The sequence below is a fragment of the Ictalurus punctatus genome, chromosome 14 (genome assembly GCF_001660625.3).
Source record: "Ictalurus punctatus breed USDA103 chromosome 14, Coco_2.0, whole genome shotgun sequence".
Lineage (NCBI taxonomy): Eukaryota > Metazoa > Chordata > Actinopteri > Siluriformes > Ictaluridae > Ictalurus > Ictalurus punctatus.
In genome coordinates this window covers 12,713,296-12,722,585 of record NC_030429.2, presented here as the reverse complement: position 1 = coordinate 12,722,585, position 9,290 = coordinate 12,713,296, and the positions used below count along the sequence as shown (strand labels likewise).

General features: G+C 37.0%; 1 long non-coding RNA gene across 2 annotated transcripts in view; it reads left to right on the top strand.

Moving 5' to 3' along the window:
- The window catches only part of LOC108274597 (uncharacterized), a 9,887-nt gene extending 1,137 nt beyond the window's left edge, over positions 1 to 8,750 (top strand). The window contains exons 2-5 of one of the 2 annotated variants that reach the window (XR_001814496.3): positions 1,308 to 1,529; positions 2,552 to 2,859; positions 3,030 to 3,134; positions 8,420 to 8,694. This is a non-coding gene — a long non-coding RNA (uncharacterized LOC108274597). Of the gene's footprint in view, positions 1 to 1,307; positions 1,530 to 2,551; positions 2,860 to 3,029; positions 3,135 to 8,419 lie in introns of both variants that reach the window. The other variant, XR_001814495.3, reaches the window with a different exon arrangement.
- Positions 8,751 to 9,290: the final 540 nt, after the last annotated feature.

Below are 9,290 nucleotides of genomic sequence, written 5' to 3'. Positions count from 1 at the left end.
ATATGTGAGTGTAATCGGAATGACTGGCATTTAAAAAGCTGAATAAATGTTGGTCAATTTCTAGAGGCTTTGGGAGTGATTATGGTGAGAAATAATTTAATGATGGCGCAAGTGAAACGTAACATGCGGTGTATGTGTGAGTTTACCGTTTAGTGAAAAGACTGAGGCCTACATCCATGTGCACACTGACCTTACACACATCATGTGCACACTCACCTTACACACCCCATGTATACACTCACCTTACACACACCATGGCACACTGACCTTACACACATCACGTGCACACTAACCTTACACATCCCATGTACACAGTAATTTTACATACACCATGTGCACACTCACCTTACACACACCATGTGCACACTCACCTTACACACACCATGTGCACACTCACCTTACACACACCATGTGCACACTCATCTTACGCACACCATGTGCACACTCACCTTACACACACCATGTGCACACTGACCTTACACACCGTGTGCACACTGACCTTACACACACCATGTGCACACTCACCTTACACACACCATGTGCACACTCACCTTACACACACCATGTGCACACTCACCTTACACACACCATGTGCACACTGACCTTACACACACCATGTGCAACCTACACACGAGTTATACAGTCAGTTACATGTCTTTAGTCTTGTTAAGATAGTATTTAATTAAACTTCTAGATCGATGATGATTTCATGATTTGATATATTAATATTTCTGATGTATTGTAAGGATAACGTTTCCGAATATAGTCTTGGAGCTTTAAAGCCCAGCTATAAATTGTTTAAAATAGAACGTTCAGTATTATTATTATTATTATTATTATTATTATTATTATTATTATTATTATTATTATTATTATTTAATGCGTGATTATATCTACACTGTGAGATTTCTGGTTTTGTGTTTGATAAAGTCGTTATGTGAAAGTAAATCCTAGGCTATCGTAATGTCTAAAATTTCTTACAGCCCTAAGTATTTTTTTTTTACGTATTACAAATTTATAAATTATTGGTATTGGATCATGGTGCTGAGATGTAAAAACGAGACGAATTTTACAGTACTGGAAAAACATCTACACCTTGACAGCTAATTGGGTGATTGACAGTTCTGAATTAATTTATCTCAGACTATAGGCTATAGGATTATTTTTTAACTGAATCTTGATGAAGCCTGAAACATGGGACAGACTAGCATGTAGATACACTCTTCTTATGGTTCGCATATTTGCTTTTAGCGTGTTGCTAACTAGCTAACTACTTCTTTATTCATGTATCTCTGTTTTCCTTTCAGATGTGTAACCACGACTCGTCGTCTTTAGTGTTTCCTCTCACTCGGGCAGAAGCAGCAATATGCACGCAGAGGGGTTGGTTTCTGTCTTTGGTTATCTAGCTGTATGAGTTTAAAAACATGTCATAAAGCTAGATAACCGAAAGTAGAAATTAATCTCAAACTCGCATTCAATCCAATGCCAAATTATGCCAAACCGCGCGATTTAAAGGACCAGTCTAACAGGTAGGCCTTCAGAAAAATTTATTAGGATGGAAACTATTCAAAAATAAATAAATAAACAAACAAACAAACATTAAAATGTTCTAAACTTTTCTAAATATGTACACACTTTTCTAAGCATACCTTGCTGAGCTGATTTTTTTAAATGTTAAAGTTAACATGAGAAAAAATGCTTTGCAACACAGGTAAACATATTTATTAAGTTTAAGCATTTGATGTGAGAAGGAATTATAAACTGTTTAATCTTCATATATTAAATCACACATGGTGGCTAGATCCTTGTTGCCAAGTTACTTTAAATGGACCAGGTAATTTAGGACTATTGTGGAACTATATTCGCATTTGCAGCATAAACTTTGATTCTGTGCTTGACTCTGTGAATGAAAAAAAAAAAAATTCGGCATGATTATATCTCAGACCTGTTTCTCATACACAATTTGTAAGAATTTGATGTAGAGGGGTTTTAATATTTGGTACAAATGAAAGAAAATATGCAAGAACTAACCCCACTCCTATCCCTAACCTTTACCTTTGCAACTATTAATATGTATTAAGCTGTGAGAAGTCTTAGAAATTTAACTCTATCTGTGGATGTCTTTAGCAATACAGACATAATTGTGGCACTCCACTGTATTAAGCCAAAGTTCTATTAATCTATTAATCAACGATCTGCACTAACGTAGCTCAAAACATAAAATGTATTTTATAATTGCTTTTATATAACAGGGAATATGCTTTTGCATAGTTATGGTGCATGGTTGGTGTCTTCATGTTTAAAATGTTTATTTATTTATTTGTTTGTTTAGTTGAAGAAAATTGTGTGTCTGCAATAGTAAAATGGAGGCATGTTCTATGTCTCTCCTATACTGGGTGGGCATATGTTTACAGAATGTTCAGAACTTGCTTTATAGTGTCAATGCAGCAAACCCATTAGTGGTTGCCATGGTAACAGCTTGGTGACAGTAACAGTGAGTATTTTGTAATGCTTAATTTTTATTTTCTCTTTTTTTCACTTTCCCGTTCAGAGCCCTGTTCCAATCTGCAACATGCCATAATGAAGTAATGTGTCATGAACTTAGGCAGCGTGCTGTACAGAAGAAGTGACTGATACATAGATGCTGGGAAGAGAACGCCTTTGTCCCTGACTGCCATGTCTCTCCTCATGCCAAGAGATCCCTGGTGCCATCTGGGGGATATGGGGCACTTTGCCTGTGCCACCGGCGATGAAGCCCCTTCGTCTCCCTTGAGCCTTGGCACGATGAATGAGGAAGGCAGGGAGGCCATCTTGCGGGAGATCTCACTGAAACAGCTAAGATGGCTGGACTGGCACGAGGTGAGTTGCATCATAGCCTTTTCTATTCCTGAGTGTGTGTGTGTGTGTGTGTGTGTGTGTGTGTGTGTGTGTGTGTGTGTGTGTGCGCGCATGTGCATGGATGCATTTGAGAGCTAAACCAGTCAGGCTTAGCTCTTTGCCTATCTGATTTTACTATTACTAATTAACAGAGTGGAGGAGGGGAGGTAAAGAAAACAAATGAGCTGGCACCGATTGCAGTAGAGGCTGCCATCTTCTTTTGTTAGGATCGCCATGTGAACAAACATCAAACTCGGGTCTGGATTTTTTGTTCTTACCACACAGCCACCATTACACTGTTGCTTAACTTAAAATGGCATTTTATATTCTATTACCTGATGATTCAAATAAGAAACACTGTGAGTAGCTGTCAGCCTTTCAATAGGGTGCCTCTATTCAAATTATACTGAGCAAAATTATATGAACTACGTTATCAAATGAACCAGTGCAATGTTTTTTGTAGGTAAAACACAAACATAACATTCAAATACAACTGAAGAGCATGCTTTGTACATAATTAATTACTATCCTCGTCCTCGGTAACAGGCATTTAACATTTGACATTTGCAGCTTTTAGGTTTGATACACATAATGATGATACCTGGAACTGTAACATCATCCAAGAGGAGTGGATTCACATGTTTAGTATTCTTTGTGTGGGATAGAGCAGTGGGAAAGTTGCATATGTAGTACACAATTTAACAATTCACTTCTTTTTCTTAAAGTAAATAGTTTTGTTTGCAGTCAGGGATGGATAATGAGAGGAAAATAGAGAGGAGACAATAAAGCAACTAGCATTGCTAATGAGTGGGGCTGAGCAAAGATCCTCTTGACATAGTTGCACTGAAAGGAAAGAAAAGGCCAAAGCCTCAGTGTGTCAACGGGAGAGGCAGCACCCCAGAGGCACTTCCCGTAGACTCTGCTCTCCGGACCATTCTCCTGGTTTCACTGTTCCTCATTCACTCCTCCATTCCAAATCTAGTTGAATAAGTGAACTAAAGAACCAATGAATGAATGAACGAAAATTAATGAACAAGAATAGCTCTGAAAAATGCTGTTTTTTTGTGCTCTTTTTAAATTATAAAATGCACAAATACATTTTGCAATTCATTCCTTTGTTTTAACCAGCGTAATAAATATCTAAACTTGCTAAATTAATATTGTTTAGGTAATGTGCACATAAAACAGCTTTAGATTGATAAATATCTTAATTTTGGGGCACCTTTTTAATAATTGCTTTACAGTGACAGTGAGCAATGCTGTGATATATTTAGTACCTCTTCTTTTTGCTCCCTGGCCACAGTTGAAATGGCTAAAATGGCACCCCATGCCCCTGGCACTCTAGTCTCCATCTTGAATGGACATGAGAGTGAGATGGGTCCATGGGCTGCCATGGGGTCGGCAGCTGCAGCACCATGCCTTAATGAACAGAACGTGGTGTCTGCCATTATTATTCTGCCCCACTCGCATCTTTCCCCGCTCATTGGAGGCCCCCTCCCTCCTAAAGCACCGTTCCCACCATTGTCAGGACTGGTACTTCTTCACTATCGCTTAAAGGGGGGCAGGGTGGGAAAGCCCAGAGCAGACTAGACAGGACCAGATGCCAAAGACATTAGACTGGTATGCAGATTGGAGAGCTTTTGTGTGTGATTGCGAGTGTGTGTGTGCATACAGGCAAATAAACAGGAGCAGGCTGTAAGCCCCCTGATCATGTTAATTGGTCTACTCATTGCTAATGCTTGTCTGGTACAGATGGAGATGGTGTTGGTTGTGGTAGCATACATGAAACAGGCCTGTGGCCTTTTGTCCAATATCTGAAATGTACATTACCGTTGTAGTAAGAAGTGTACACATGACATTTACATTTACTGTACAATTACAGTAGTAAATTTTTACTGGACTGTTACACCATATTGTGGTCATTTATATTTCACATTATGTCCACATACTACAATATTTATCCATGTTGCATCAGTTTACAATACTGTATATTAGGATTATACTTTAGAGTGTTCAATTTAAGTAAATTAATTCTGCATTCTGCAGTAATATAAATGGTAATTAATATCTGTTTTAATAACTTTAAAATGACCTCTAATATTTATTAAGTTCTGGTTAGTGAAGAATTCAGTGTAAGTATATGTTTGTGGATCTTTATTGCACATGCGGTTGATTATCAGCAGTTATTATATCCAGTTGAGGCTTTTTCTGCAATTAAAAAGGCAAACAGCCAGAGATAGGATGTTATAACTAATGTCAGTGTGCACATAAGATGGACTGGGTGGTGATAATCTGCTGTAGTAACAGTCTAGAATAAAAACAGAGCAGAAAAAGGTGACATAGAAATTGTGAATCAAAAAGATGAGTTGGTTGGTGTGTTTTGGATGAAGGGGAGGGGGAGGCATGTGACGTTGATGGCGAGATGAGGCGCCATGTTTAGTTCTCTCTTCCCGCTATAAAAATGAGCCTTGTCGTGTTGGAGCAGCCTAGCAAATATACATACTTTTAATTGATTTTTTAACAATATTTAATCATTTACTTACTGAAAAAGGGGGTCCTTCATTTCAGTTTTTTATTTGATTTGGCAGTAAATAATATTTATGAATATATTGCTCATTTGTTATACGTTTCAGAACAGGGTTGCATATGGTCTTATACATATTAAAATCCAGATCACTTAAATCAAGTGCACACATTTAGCTCAAATTTAGGTCAAGTGCCTGTGGGATCAAACAGTAAGACTTTGTGTGTCACAGGGCCAAAGCTTATAACTCTCATTAATGAGGTACTGTAAATCCTCTAAAGGAAAAGAGAAAAAGCTCAAGAATAACAATAGAGGATTGTTCAAATCATTATGAACGTCTTTGGTGTAGGGTGTTCACATCAGTTATATTTTGACAAAGACATACCAAACTGTAGGCATCCATACCTTACATATGGATGATTATGATTACACATGATTATACACACACACACAAACACACACACACACACACATATATATATATATATATATATATATATATATATATATATATATATATATATATATGTGTGTGTGTGTGTGTGTGTGTGTGTGTGTATATATATATATATATATATATATATATATATATATATATATATATATATATATATTTATAGTCCTCTGAGTGGTGGAAAGTTGTTTTTTTTGCTTAGTGTCACATAAAATCAGGTCTCTTCATTATGTGTAAGTGTAAACTGACAACAAGGAGGATGTAGGAGTATTAAACCACCCTCATATGCCATTCAGAGCCTTGGATGACATCCAATGTAGGTCAAGCTTAATCTTTAGCTGAGACTAATCTCTCGTAAAGAATGTCTTAAGTATCTCCAAGGAAGATAGAGGCGTTCATCTAGTCTAGGCTTTACAGATTAGAAGTTGTCTGAATAAAAGGCACATAGGCAGAGGTTATCCTCTAAGTGTAAAACGGGAATAGGGGTCTTTGTTAACCAGAGTATATAATACTGTGGAACTGGATAACACAGGACTGTATGGGATGGTGGAGATGAAGTGTTACTGGTCTCCATCTTATAAAATTTATTCTGACCAAGATTGATTGGACATGTGCAGTCAGTGATGTATAAATATGACATAGAAATACAATCATTTGATGGACAGTGCTGTTAGAATTGGTCTCGAAATGTAAATTCAACTAGTTTTGTCAAATTGCATATGTTTGGAGTTGTAAGGAAACATATTATGTAGAATCAAATATAATTGTTAAACCTAAATAGGATTTAAAAGTTAACAGTAACTAATCATTACAAAATAATTGTTAATTAAAATATTATCATAGAAAATAAAATGTAATATATATTATATAATATTCAACCCTAATAGCTACCTCAGAAAATATGATCAGAAATTAAAACTCTCTTGTAGCTATCTGTAGTGCTGCATATCTGCATTTGATATGCATGTGAAAATTCATCAAGTTCAAGTTCATTGCTGTAGAGGCATCCTGTCTGTAGCCTGTCTGTAGTCGTATACCCCTTTCTCCCTCCATCTCGCTCTGTCGTCCCTCTCCGAGGGAGAGCTGTTCACCCTCTGACCTGTGTGGAGGTTGCTATGGGAGGGAGGCTGGCTGCCTCAATAATGTGGCTGTGAAAAGGCAGTGCTGTCAGGGCCATCTCAAGATGTGTGCCCCCCTCCACTCCTCCGCAGCTGGGCACAGCCCCAGAGCCTGGGAATGTCAGAGCCTTGGGTTCATCAGACACCCCCTAACCCACAGTACCCCCTCAGAGACACCCCCCTCCCACAGCTCCAGTCTAGCCATAGTCTACAGCCACATTTGAACCCCTGTTTCTGCAGCATTCATCCCTAGTGCAAACTGTGCTTTAGGGTCACCCTAGAGCATCTCTGCTTTTCAGCTATCTCAGATAGAGAAGTAGCCTCTGCTTCTCTCTCTCTCTCTCTCTCTCTCTCTCTCTCTCTCTCTCTCTCTCTCTCTCTCTCTTCCTCTCTTTCTCTCTTTCTCTCTCTCTGTCCCTCTCTTTGTGTATGTATGTTTTTGTATGTAGTTAATTACTCTGACTTTTTAAGCTTCACATCGGAAAATTTAAAGTGAATGTAGAGGACATTAATTGCATAATTGTGTAGCTATAAAAGTGAGATTTGAGACTTAGCCAGGCAACACCAGTTGACTGCTGTTTTCTGCACAGACTATATGCTTAAAGTGTGTGTGTGTGTGTGTGTGTGTGTGTGTGTGTGTGTGTGTGTGTGTGTGTGTGTGTGTGTGTGTGTGTGTGTGTGTGTGTGTTTGTGCGTGTGTTTGTGCGTGTGTGTGTTTGTGTGTGTGTCTGTGTGTGTGTGTGTGTGTGTGTGTGTGTTTGTGTGTGTGTTTTGTGTCCATGTAGGCTGCATGCATGTTTTCACCATCCATTCTAGTCCTGCATGCTGCTAGGAGGGGACAGAGAAATAAAAGAAAAGTGATTTGCATAAGCTGCATGGAGTCCAAAGACTGGAGGAAAAAAATATATCAGAGACCAACCAAAAGAAAAAAGGACAAACTGTGCTGGGCAGACAGGAAAGAGAAAGGCTGTGTTTGCATGGGAGATGGGGTGAAATTAACAGAAAGAGTCTGATCTGCTCCCCTACAGTGATAAAAGCAACTGGATCATCTGTGTATCATTTTAAAACTGTGACAGAGTTGACACAGTATTTACAAAGACTTATTGTAATACAGAAAAGAAAGATTGGTTAGGCATGTGAGAAATACATGGACACATTAAGCCACTATCACCATTACTTTACTATTGTGTTTATGTAATTAGATTTCAGTTGGACTTCTGCAGTGAGTGTGATATGTTTATTATTATTATTATTATTATTATTATTATTATTATCAATAATAATAATAATAATCATAATAATAATAATAATGATAGTAATAATAATAATAATAATACATATAATTCTCCTTGTTTTCTAAAATCACACTCACATATTTAAGATATTCTAGTCATGTTAAACTTTTACAATAACACTACGCCTTTTTGTTTATTGTCTTTTTTTCAGAGATGGCCGTGTATTAAACTGCACAATCTTGGTGTGGTAACTGCAGCAGAGAACACTGGAAAACATGATGCAAAATGGCCTTGAAAGTTTTTCTTGCCAAGAAAAAAAAATTGTATTAAGAAAATGTGAATTTTTAACATTGACAGTCAACTGCATATATTAACACTCACAGAGCCATAATCTGTATTTGTGTAGGAACTCTTGGCTTCCTGTTTCATTTAAAGATTATATCCTATGCTGTAATTTCTTTGTTTTAGAAAACAAAAGCATTATACATAATTTGTATGTTCACTATGTTTTACATATAAGATATGAATAAAAGCTATTTCAGAAACCACTGTCTATGAATTCTGTCTGATACAAACAGCCATCGGGAAATTCAGACACACTGTTTAGGACAGATGTGTGAAAATGTTTTTGGCCTGACAGGGTCACTTCGCACCTCAGTGCAGATTAACTAATCATACTGGCCGAACCTAGTGCTGGCTACAGTTTATACAAAACTATTTAGCGAACATGACTCAGCACCTTGGACAGCGAACAGCATTGTAATATAGTGTAGATTACGAACGATTTTTTCAAAATATTCCATTGTTTGGACTGAAAATGATTATTATTACTATTATTTTTTGCAAAACGTGTAATAATAATAATAATAACGAAATATATACAATACAGACTGCCGAGTGAAATAATTTAGGAACTGATACAGTAAGACAAAGTCTACGTACATTAAAAGCTTCATATATATATATATATATATATATATATATATATATATATATATATATATATATATATATATATATATATATATATGTGTGTGTGTGTGTGTGTGTGTGTGTGTGTGTGTGTGTGTGTGTGTGTGTGT